The following is a 12371-nucleotide window of genomic DNA, read 5'->3' as shown; positions in this document are numbered from 1 at the left end:
GGGCAAACGAAGACACGCGAAACAGTTGCTCAAAGCTTAGCGAGCTCTTCTATTTTTCTTTGCCCTCCTTTCCACCCTTACTTTAATGATGAGGCTGACCCATCCTCGTTCTCCGCTATCCGTGGTGCAAATGTAACCCATATGGCATACGTGCCAGTTTTTTGTGGTACCAGATGAGAGCCACCTTGTAAATGAAATGGACTGCCAGCTACTACCGATGAAACTTCACTCGTATATATTTCCCTCTTTCTGAAAAATATAAAAATAAAAACAAGGAATCGCAAACAAAAAAAGGGGGGAAGGAAGGAGAAAAAGAACAGGAACCTTTTACATAAATCGTTCGAAACAAATTGAAAAATTTGTGTTCGCAGATAATTTCACATTTAATTTCATTTCGATGATATTTATTTAAAATTATTATTAATTCCTGAACATATTTTTTTTTATCTTATATGTATATATACCACACGTATATATGTATATTTAATAAAACAATTTTTCTTCGTTGAATTATCTGCATCGGAAAGTATGCCGAAATGCTCTCGTATATTAAGTGAATAATTTTATTTGCTTTTACGATAATTGGTTTTTTAACGACTTTCACATCGTTCCATCGTTGGTTGCGTGTACGCGTATATGGAACGTAGGAATTTAAATAAAATATAAATTTTTACCTCTGACTGATGGTAGATCGATATTTATTCAATTGATTCAAGGCTATTCGAAAATAGTCTACATATTGATATTCGCATCGTTTAATATCTTTGTTTCATACATTCAATTTCGCAAAATATCTCGTCTATTTATATTTTCTAACATTATTCTTATTAACTTTGTTCTAAATATGAATACTGATTCTTTTTCATAATATATATATTATATATTTTTTTTTTTTCAAAATACAGATATCACAGATCTCGATATTCTTCTTATTCAGCTTTGTGCCACTTCATTATTCCGTACTCCATTCAGTGATGAAGTTCACTTTCATTCAAAGTTAAATACTGGGGGTAGAAGTTTCAACCCCTCCTTTTAATGATTGATACTGACTCACACCCGTTTGGAATGTATAAATGACTAATTAGTTCGGTGACACAAGAAGGGGAAAGGCGTGGAGGATGCATAATTTAAACGTCCATTACCGTACGCGCCATAGTTCTTCCCTAATACGAGGAACCATGCACTTTAATTTTCCCCGGAAAAGTCAAGCGCGTGCAACTTCTATCCTTCTTGGCTTATCGTCGTTGTGGTAAAAGTATGAGAAAATTCTCGATTGTTTTCTAATATTGCATGTAATTGATAAACAATTCAATTGTATATCTTGAAAGAAGTCATACTTAAGATAAATTGTTTTTTGAAATTACAATCATTGTTGTCTGAGTTAATTCTCGATTATAATAGAACATTGAATTAATGATTGAATGAATTTTTATCGTTAAATGCAATATTTGGAGCCGAAAATTTCTATTAAAAATAAACAATGGGAATGGTTATTGAATTGTGTGTAAATTCATTGGAAATTTTTAATGGCTTCTTTATATTGATATCAAAGAAATATAATTCTTATAATAGTCGTACTATTTTTTTTTTTTTTTTGAAAATTTTTTATTATATTTGTCTTGGTATTCTTTAGATTGGAGTAGATTCATAAGACTGCATCATCGTCTTTTTTTTCCTATCTTGCTATTCTTTCTCATCTTCCATCCTTTCATATTGCGAAATTAATTACAGTAGAGTTCCTTTAATTTCTGCACTTTTCTTTTTTTTTAAGGTAGAGGAAGAAAAATTTCTCCTACATATTAATTTTACTGACCTTTTTTTTTATTGAGCTAGTTAACTTGTGCTTCTATATTTTAAACACTAGATGATCTTATTTTTTTGTATCTTGAATTTGTAAATTTAATTGTTGCAGAATGAGATTAAAAAATTCTATTAATTTAATTCACTAAAATATCAAAAAATATTATTAAATTTTCAATCTTGTTTGCAATCAAACATTATTATTATAATATTATATAATTAACTATATATTTTATACTTTATATAATTCCATAACAAAAAAACAAATAAAGTAACTCGTTAAATAATTTTTTTAAATAACTTAAGAAAAAGATACAACGAACTAAATTAAAACGATCGTCTGAAATATTCTATATTTTCCTATATTTTCCTCCTTTTTATCCAAAGCATAAAATTACCATTAAGAATAACATATATACCCAAGAGGCCGAAAGAAGGTCAATAGAGTCCTCTGGCGAAATAAAATTCGCCAAAGCGCGAGGGATTAATTAACGAGAAACCATTAAGGAAAGAAAAATACGGAGAGAAAGTCTGTTTTTCAATAACCGGAATGAAAGCAAACGCGAAACAGGTCGGCTTTCTTCCAGTCGAAAACTTATGGACGACACCCAATATTGTGATTGCTGGGTGAGTAGAATGTCGCGCGGCCACCATAGATGCAACGAGGAAGAAGAAAGAAAGATGGAGAGGAAAAAAAAGGGTGGAACAGGGCGAGCGATAGGTTCCACGTGGAGGCCGGTTGACAGATTGGAAACAGGCCGAGACTTTTATGGCAGCTGTTTCCCGCGCGGTCATAAATCCTTTATCTGGATTGTTTATCGAGACCGCGGGAGAGAGAGAATTTCTCATTTGCGTTAAAATTGTTCCCAGTGATCGCGTGTGGGGTGTCGTCGTTTACGATTGTCCTACGCCTATCTTTATCCTCCTTACTCGAGCAATTGTAATGAAGGAGTCGCAATTGAATAGAAGTAGTGTGGATAAAGACACTTTGTATGCTCTTTCTAATGAATAGAATTAGATCGATGGACTGGTGTAGATAAAAAAATAATTGAAAAGAAAAATGACGATAACAATGTAAGGAATAAAATGAAAGAAATTCAAGAATTATCATTTATTTATACTATTATTTAACGGAACATTTTAAATATTTATTTTAATCATTAATAAAAAATTATTTCTTTTAATTTATTCGTAATTTTAATATCATGAAATCCAAGTTATTCGTTCATTTTATTAATGTTTTATTATATATTTCTAAATTTATAATAAAATAAATCTTCTTATATTATCCAAATCACAAATCATAGTTATTAATTGGATCAAATTGAATGTGTCTGTATCTACATCCATTTGATGTGATTATCGATAGGGAGAAATTCAGTTCAATTTTATGGGTCATTTATCGAGACTCCTTGTATCTGGAAGTCGGGATGAGAATCTGATGGGAAAAATTCTGACAATGAAAAGTTGGGCTCTTGTCAACGACATCCATAGTCGTTCTGCCGCGAAATTAAGAAAGGCGCGTTTCGACTCCATCAATTAAACGAAGCGGACGGGGAAAAAATAATAAAACGAAGCACTCACGGAAAATGGAAAAACATTCATTGGATAATAAATATTTCGATTCAATTTGCGTTTCTTTTGTGCATCGTTATTCGTACTTATTGGATTAGAAATAATTCCGTATGATATATGTAAACGAAGCATTGCAATTTTTCGATCGTTTAATTCTCAGATTTATCAAAGGAAAATTTATTTATTTAATTACCAAAATCTAAGGGAAGGATAAATTTAGAAATTTTATTTGTATTAAGTAATTTTTATTGCAAGAAAAAACTTCTTTGTTTCTTGCAACAATAAAAGTGTGTCGCTAAAATTCGAAACAAGATTTTGATTTTAAAAACTCGAATGAAAGAGAATTAATCTAAATCGAACAACTTTATCCTGATACACGAAACAGTTTATATCTAATTTTTCTTTTTAATTTCTAACGATTTACAATCAACTCCTTCAAAAAAAAAAAAATTAAAATTCATTTCCAAATTATTAAAAAAAAAAACTTTCAAGCCATCCCCAATTCCATGTGATCAAATCATTTCCAAAATTCAATTTATAACGCAGACATAAAATTAACAACACTTACACGCTTAGTGCCCAATCATTCTCTATCTCACACAGTTTCAAACAATTATCCTTGGAAACAAAGCAACATCCCGTTAACAAGATCGATACATCCTATTAAACCCAGACAGAGTCGTCGTTATCCAGAACTGTTGAAACGTTCGCAGACACAAGTAAAGCACCACCAGACCACCGTGCAATAACAAAGTAACGTTCGACTCTTTCCAGTTGTCGAATTTCATCAACCGGACCACGACTTGGTTGTCGGGGGATGTTTCACCTGCACAAGCGCGGCGACTGGGTTTCGGTGCAGGCGGCGTGTATTATCCAAATTGCATTATCGTCCGTTGTTTGCACGGTTATATCGTCACAGGCCGGGTGTATTTGCCGTGGAGCACTTTGCCGTGCGTAGCCAGTCAAATGGCTTAATTGCTTTGTCCACGCAATTACGAAATTGCTTACAATTTACAATCAGCCTGTCTAGCTACTCTCTTCGCCCGTGCTGATCAATTTTATGAATGGCCGGCCGCGAACCACCCGACCTTTTTCGCTTCAACTTTGCGCCGATGTATAAATCAGAGGATGAATCGCGTATATTTAAACGCGTATATCTGTGAAACGTAGATATATATTTTTTTTTTTCAGAGGATAAATCAAATTTGATTTATGTCGTGCGAATAAGATTGTTGATATGAATATATTGATCGTGTGATTTTTCGTTTGTGAGAATTTTCCATTCTTTTTGTGACAATCATTGTGATTTACGTCGAATTTATATGAGTAAGGACGAGTTGACTCTTAAATTAGAGAACTATCGATGTAAAACACTTTCATTATAGTTTAAATCCTTTCTCAAGTCAATATATCACTGTTACTGAATTATTTCTGTCACAATGTAAATTATTCTTATCACTATTATCCATAAGTCAGTTATTATGATAAATAATGGTTTAACTAATATATCTAACTAAATATGTATATAATCTATAATCTCTTAAACAGCTCAAAACTATTATTCTTAACAAAGCAACAAATTTTCCCAAGAAATTTTTCTTAAAATTTTCCAAATCGTCCAACTGCGAAACTCCACTAATTTATAATGATTTCGTTAAAATATTCATCTCAAATTGAGGAGAAACGAAAATATATACTCTTTAAATAAAAAAGTTGTATCTAAAATCTTCAACAAGTTATCCTTATCCCATAATAATCAAACCGTTTTTAATAAAGCATCAATATGCTTACGTACAAATAATCTCCTTAATCCTTAAAATACTTATTTATCCACAAATAACAATTGAACGAGCCAGTTTTTTTTCCAGTGACTTTTCTCCCGCACGTAAGTACTAAATCCCACTCTCCTCTCCCTTCACCAAATTTTCATAAAAAATCCCTCCCCCCTTCCCCTATTTCTTTCTATTTCTTTTTTTTTTGTTTTTATTTTATTCTATCCCCCTCCCCACCTACGCCCCCTGCGGTTTTAATAAATAGCCGGGCTAGGTTCCGTCGCTCATTTTTTTAATCTGCGCGCGGCGTACGCGTCCCGCATCGCTCGTATTTCACAAATATCGAATCGCTTACGGGTCGTAAAACGTTCCCCGAAATTCCGGCCCGTTTAAAACAACCGCCGCCCCGGTCCACTCGTATTTTAGTAAATTTATTTTTGCGTACCGGCCGGTTGACGGGCCGCGTTTTAACCCTCGTCGTTGTCGCCATGTCGAGCTCGCCCGAGGTGGACGAACACTGCTCGGTCACGTAGTCTAAGGCCGACTTTTTACTACCCCTCCTCTCGTTGCGAGCTGAAATTAATGTCTCTAATGGTTGGGCCGCGATGACGAAACGATTTCGAATGAAACGAGACGAGCGAATCGAGGCTTTTGACGGGGATTTTCTTTTTTCCTTTTCCTTGAACGAATCCAGTCTCTTGATTGTTGAAATTTTCTGCGGGCGTTGTTGTCTCCTCGTGTTTTATACGTGTTATTATAAAGGTTGCTCGAGAAATTTTGTTTTTCCACTGAATGACAATCGCACGGGGAAGGTGAGAATAATTTAATAATGGCCGCAGCTACGGCGAATTTAACGATCGATCAAGCATGAACCGTTTTCCCCCCTGCGACTGTTTTTTGACCAATAATGGAATTAGAACGTATGATCCTGAAACGAGCGCGATTTTTTTTCTTTTTTCTTTTTTTTTTGTTCGTGAAATCCAATAAAGCTTCCATCGATCAGACGCGGAAGGAGAAAAAATGTCGGCCAGTCTGGTTTTTCGAGAGCCACGTTCCACCGCTCCCGCTTCCTGCTTCGTTTCCGGTACACGCGGCTCTTTTCGAAACGCGCTGCAAATTCTCATTGTTTGTCCAACATCGCGGCTGCCTCGAAAAATATCCACACTGCCAAAATATCGGGCCTTTTGGCTATTGACTGGTGACCGAGTGTGTGTATCGACGATGACGGATGAAGTCGGCGGGAATCGGTGAAACGGTTCGTAAACGTGTTTTGTTGACGGATCCTTTGTCGAGGCAACGTGTTTTCAAGCGATTACAATTTTTCACGTTTAAAAATATGATTTGAAAGTGTGAAACAATAGTTAAAATTGTTTGTACAAAATGTATATGCAAAAAGAATATTAAAATTAAATACATAGATCGATCGCGTCGTCTTTAGATTCATTTGAAAATGTGACCAATGCTAAGCTAAAGAGAATAAAAATTGATATTGAATCAAGAATTCCAAATATTAAAACGTAAATTTTTCTTTTCTCTTGTTTCGAGATCACTTTACAATTTACGATTAAATATTCGTTAAATAATTAGATCAATTTAAAAATTATAGACACACTTGTTAGAAACAACTACTAAATCCAGTACTCTATACAGTATCTCCATATATATATATACCAGAAACAGCAATCTTTTTTCCTTCAAAGGAAGCAAACTTGTTCGCTCGAATCGAATCACTGAAACTTTCTCCGCGAAGATATCCAGTCGACCATGAGATTCTCGATATATTATTAAGAATGGAAACGGTACAGGGTTGATTCATCGTGTTCGAGCGAGTTGCCTGGTCGAGCGTGATCCAGGAGGAAACCGGCCCATTACGTGTTGGCTCGTAAAGCATAGACGGCGAGAGGAAGGGAAAATAAAACGTGATCAAGCAGGAGAAGGAGTCGTATGAAAATGGAGGAGGGGCGCAATAACACGCGAAGGATCATCAGGGTGCAGGAGTAGGAATGCCAGTTGTCTCGGATCGAAACGATATGGCGGTGGAATTCCTAAACGCAGCCCAATAAAAACTTTTCCAATTGACTTCCCCCGGCTTAATTCAACCAAGTCGAAGGTAAGTAGCTAGGCGGGTTATACGACGGCTCTGTAAACGAGGAAGGTTATTCGTCGAGGATCCGCGCGAGAGATGGTGGTGGGGGTTGGATAGGGGCGAGAGAGTACAAAGGGATGGTTGACTACACCATTGCCCTAAAACGAAAGATCAATCGGGACTTTTTTTCCAACATTGAGCACTGTGTGATCCTTCTTTTCTTCTTAACCATTTTACAAATCTTTATCGGAGGATCCTCTTGAAAGCTTAATTGAAAGTGATGAAAAGGGATGATTGAGAGTGATAAATGATTCGTTGAAATCGTTTCTTTCCAATCGATGAAATTTGGAATTTGTGATTTATGTTAAGTTGATCCGCACTCATTTTATGTAGACGAAGTGTGTCTTCACTTAACATTTCTTTGTAAAAATTGACTCTGCACATCATAGAATTTTAATTTTATAATAATGATTTAAGAATTTGGATCTTGAATCAGATTTACTTGAAAATAATTTTTTCTTTGTTTTAATATATAGTGAAGAGGAAATATATAATAGTAATAAGATTATAATATAACAAACATTAAAATCAAAATAAAAATGATTTCTGGTCTAATTCGTTTTTATTGGTTTTAATTAGAAATTAAATTAAGGTTGGAAATTAAATTGTTTCTTGTTTGTTATTGAAGAACATCAGAAAAAACTGCGAGGATGGTGGATAAATGTTTTAATTACAGTCCGAGAGAAAATTGTTCATTCTCTTGGAACTTTATTTACTTAACAAAGAAGATACAACTTTTAATAGGAGCTAAATTCTTTTATATAAGTATTTTAATTTAACATTTTGAACAATTCAACTTTGCAGCTTTGTATTTTAATTTCCACGTTTGTTAATATTATAATATTATATTTTATTGGTATGATTGTAATTAAGCTCTTGTAATCTGTATCTAGGTCTTCGTATATCTCTTTACCTTATAAAACAATGTAACTTTTACACGGGAACAAACAAAATGCATTTAACTGCACGAACGATTTCCACGACGATCATTTCGAGGAGTTTTCTGCAACATGGCGGATTCGATGCACGTATTTCCGAGTTAATAGCAATTAGAGTATGTAGCTACTAGAAACTGTCGCGTTGCCCTGGGGTAAAAGCGAGTCCGCATCTAGCAACACACTAAATGAATCATTTGATTGGGAAACAGCATCTGTTTCTGTTTTCAGAAGAGCGAAGTTATTGAAATCGCACGGCTCTTCGAGTAACCGGGATCAGACCAAACAGTAATGTCGTTTAGTCCGAACTATGCATTCAATTTAAACATATCTCGCATCTCAGCAATCTCATTTCAACCCCCCTACAAATTTTTATTAACCCTAACTTTTAAAACGAACACCACTAATGATTCGTCTTCAATTTAATAAAGATTGTTTCCCATTATTTCTTTTGCAAAATTAATTCTCGTGGAATAAATTTCTTGACTTTCTCATCTTAATTCTCAAGATTTTTTTATTTCCAAATCGAGGAATCACTTCAAGAAATATTTACTCGAGAAACGATTTCAAATATACGCTTAAACGATATTCTCAATAATCTCTTCCCCTCCCAAGAAAGAACAAATTAAGAAAATAATTTCCACTTGGCACGACTTACCCTCAAAAAAGCAGTATCTCTTTGTTGATTCGCGAGGAAAGGGTTTGCAAGGGGGACGGATATCAGAACAGTTCCGTGAAGTTTCGATAAGTCGGTCTCGAAGCATTTACTTCCTGGTAAGCACGACTGCCTCGGATAGGTTAGAAGACTGGAGGAAGTCTAGACTTTGAAAGATCAAAAGGCATCGGCGGCCTGGAAGTAACACGGTCCTGGTGTCTGGCTTCTCAGTCGGATAGCTTCCAGAATACCCTCTTTTTCGTTTCTTCATTCACCCTCTTTCTTCCTTTTCCTCCTTTTCTTTCTCTTTCTCTTTCTCCCCTTCTGTTCTCATCTTCGGTTCCTATTTCAATCTCCTTATCCTCCTTTGTCGAGCCTATTCGTCTCTCTCTCTCTCTCTCTCTTTCCACCCCGCAACGAACTTTATGGGTTATGCAATCGTCCTTAAACGCTTTACAATAGCTGGCACTTTGATATCAAATCCGAGGATCATCGCGGAAATTGCGGTATTAGGTGACGATCGATGTCCACCGATGTAAAACGCAACGCTTGGAATGGATATCGTTAAATGAACCGGAGCAACGATGTGTACCGTGGGAATTCGTGTAATTGACTGGATTTCGATACGAAACAGAAGGCTTTTGTTTTCGTTGAACGATAGCGATCTGTATATTCTTTGAAACGAAGATTAGGATTTGTAAATAGAGACTTTAACCTTATGTTTATTATTGGCATAGAGATATTGTTATTGAAACATTCATTGCGCGTAAATGTTTCCTTCCAATATATTAAATTAGATTGTGCGAAGAAACACGAAGAAAGAAGTGATTTTTTTTAAATTAAAGATAATAATTTAATATTTAAACAAAAGACTTGTAATAAATTCAGACGATTGTTCATAAGGAATGGTGAATTCATGGTCTTAATTAATACATTATCTTTTATTCAATGCTCTACCTATACTGGTAAATGTTGAATTAATTTATACAGCATTCGGATATTTTATGATTAAAATTGAACAAAATGATGAGATTTTCCCTAATGATAAAACCATTTCGCACCATTGGAGTTTAATTGCAAAGCCAAGTATCTCAGTTTCTTTATCAAAAGGTATCGATACGGTATCGATGGCGGAAAGGGAATAAGAAAATAGTTCGTCCAATGGAAAAACAATTTTCTTCGATTTCAATAAAGGAGATTATTCGGCAAAAAGAAACATCCGTGTTCCTTCGTCATTCATTATCCCTTAGTTCAGCTTCTTTTTCCTCTGATTCTTCGTTTCTCAGAGATTTTTTCGTCAAGGATCAAAGCACGCGATGAGAAGTTTGATGCGATTATAAATTGAAGGATAAGAAACGGAAGAGCTAATTGCATCTTTTTTCTACCTGGGGCAAAGGATGAACTTTTCCTCTTCTTCGAGGAGAGAACTAAACGGTCGACCTCGTTCAATGGCGTGCTCGAATCGGGATTCTATTAACCCATTTCCCGAAATCGTGCGTCAACCTATAAAAAACGAAGTTTAACGACGGTTTTATATCCAAGAACACGATTGCACGTCACTGAAACATCTCTGTTACCAATGGGAACAACCTTTGAAATTAGCTCTCCCCGCGATACCGGCCAGAAACAATAAAAGTTTCAATTGTTTCTTTGTACTAGATTCGAATCAATTAACTCCGACAGTGTAATAATATTAAAAGTTGGAAACTATAGAAAGTAATTATATTTATTATCGAAATTTTCGATATCAAGAATATCAATTTTTCGCATTGTAATATTCAAGATGTGAAATTTATATAAGTATTTTTAACAGTTTGTTCGAATTTCTCTCGAACAATTCATTGTGAAAGAATTATGTAATTTTTCTTTTATTTCTTAGATTATATTAATTATAAAAATGATGCAATTATATAATAAAAAAATGTTAATTTTCATAATTCTAAATATTCAATTTTCAACTTTAATTAATCCCAACTTATTCCCCTTTTTGTTTCTTAATATAAATTTCAATTTACAAATATCAATATCGATTGAAGTTTAAAAAGAAAAAAAAATTCAATCATTATATTATAATTATCGTATAAAATCGTTATATTTCTTCTATATCCCGCACGCGCAAACAGCTTTTAACTTTCAACAAAACATTCATATATCCGAATAACTTCGCAGAATTAATTTGAAATAACGAGTCAATTCACCGTCCATGTTCAATGGTTTAAAACGAATCGGAATATTTCTGGATTGGATTCAACGCAAATTACTCACGGTTTGTTTCACACGGTTGTACACAATTGATAATAATTTAAAATTTAAGTACACAACAAATTCTGTGCCACGGTTGTTACGTAAATCACGTTTTAATGTAACAACGTGTTCAGACGTTGAAACGAGAAATTAGAGTATCTGTCCACTAGCCGGCGGAATAAATGTAACAACAACAATGACAACAACCGTATGTGAGCAGAATTCGTTTACACGAGCCAGCTGACACTAATGATGCTGCGTTCACGGAACACTGGTGGCTGCTTTTGCGCGCTGTTCCGCTTAAAACGTACAATTGTTCTATTGTTATTATTATCATTATCCCGATGTCTATTTAATTTCGTTACTTCTGCAGCCGGCAACGATTAAACAGACGTCAGGCGGCCGCCAATTTATATTGGGATGGAAACTGTATCCGGGACCACTTTGCTGATTACACGCTTCGATGCGCGTATAAATGTCAAAATAAAATTCAACGCCATCGATTCTCCCCGATAATTCCATAAAACGTGGAAACTCGATCATCGGCCAGTCGCATCGGTTGTTGTAAAAGAATCGTGGGAGTGCATCGAACGAGTTATTTTTCCATCTGGTGTAATCTTTCGCCTCTATTTCGTCGAAATACGATGCAATTTTAATTTAATTTTCTAGCCAAGTGATTTTTACGCTGATTTGATCGTTGATTAATAAAAATTATATATATTTCGCTAGGATGTTAATTAAATTCTTTTAATTGGTCAACGAACAACGATGGGTCACTGGGATTTTTCTCTATTCTTTAAATTTAGTGGTACGATCAATTTTTATGATACTTGAATGAAATTAAAAAATATTTAATAAGAATACAAGTCCAGCTGATAAAGAATTTATTCACATATCTGATTCGTTCCGTTGTCATCAACAGTTTTGAAAATATTCTAAAGGAATAATCCCATTATGCGTACTATAAATAAAAATTAGTATTAAAAAATTTTCGCGCTTATACGAACAATTAAACAAATTAAACAATTAATCGAATTATAGTTTGAGACTTACTTGCAGATCATACCCTTTCAAACTCTTCGTAATTTAAATTATCATGAAATCTATCAAAAAAACTATAACGCTTCAAAACAATATAACAATCCTAATTTCCTAAAATAACATCCGCTCGTGTGCTCAAATCGTTTCATCGCAAAACAAGTAGATTTAAAATTACGGCCACCACTCCACAGAGCAACAAGCGC

Source organism: Apis laboriosa, unplaced genomic scaffold, assembly GCF_014066325.1.
Source record: "Apis laboriosa isolate Shangri-la unplaced genomic scaffold, ASM1406632v1 scaffold157_cov153, whole genome shotgun sequence".
Taxonomy (NCBI): domain Eukaryota; kingdom Metazoa; phylum Arthropoda; class Insecta; order Hymenoptera; family Apidae; genus Apis; species Apis laboriosa.
Note: the sequence above shows the minus strand (reverse complement) of the source record.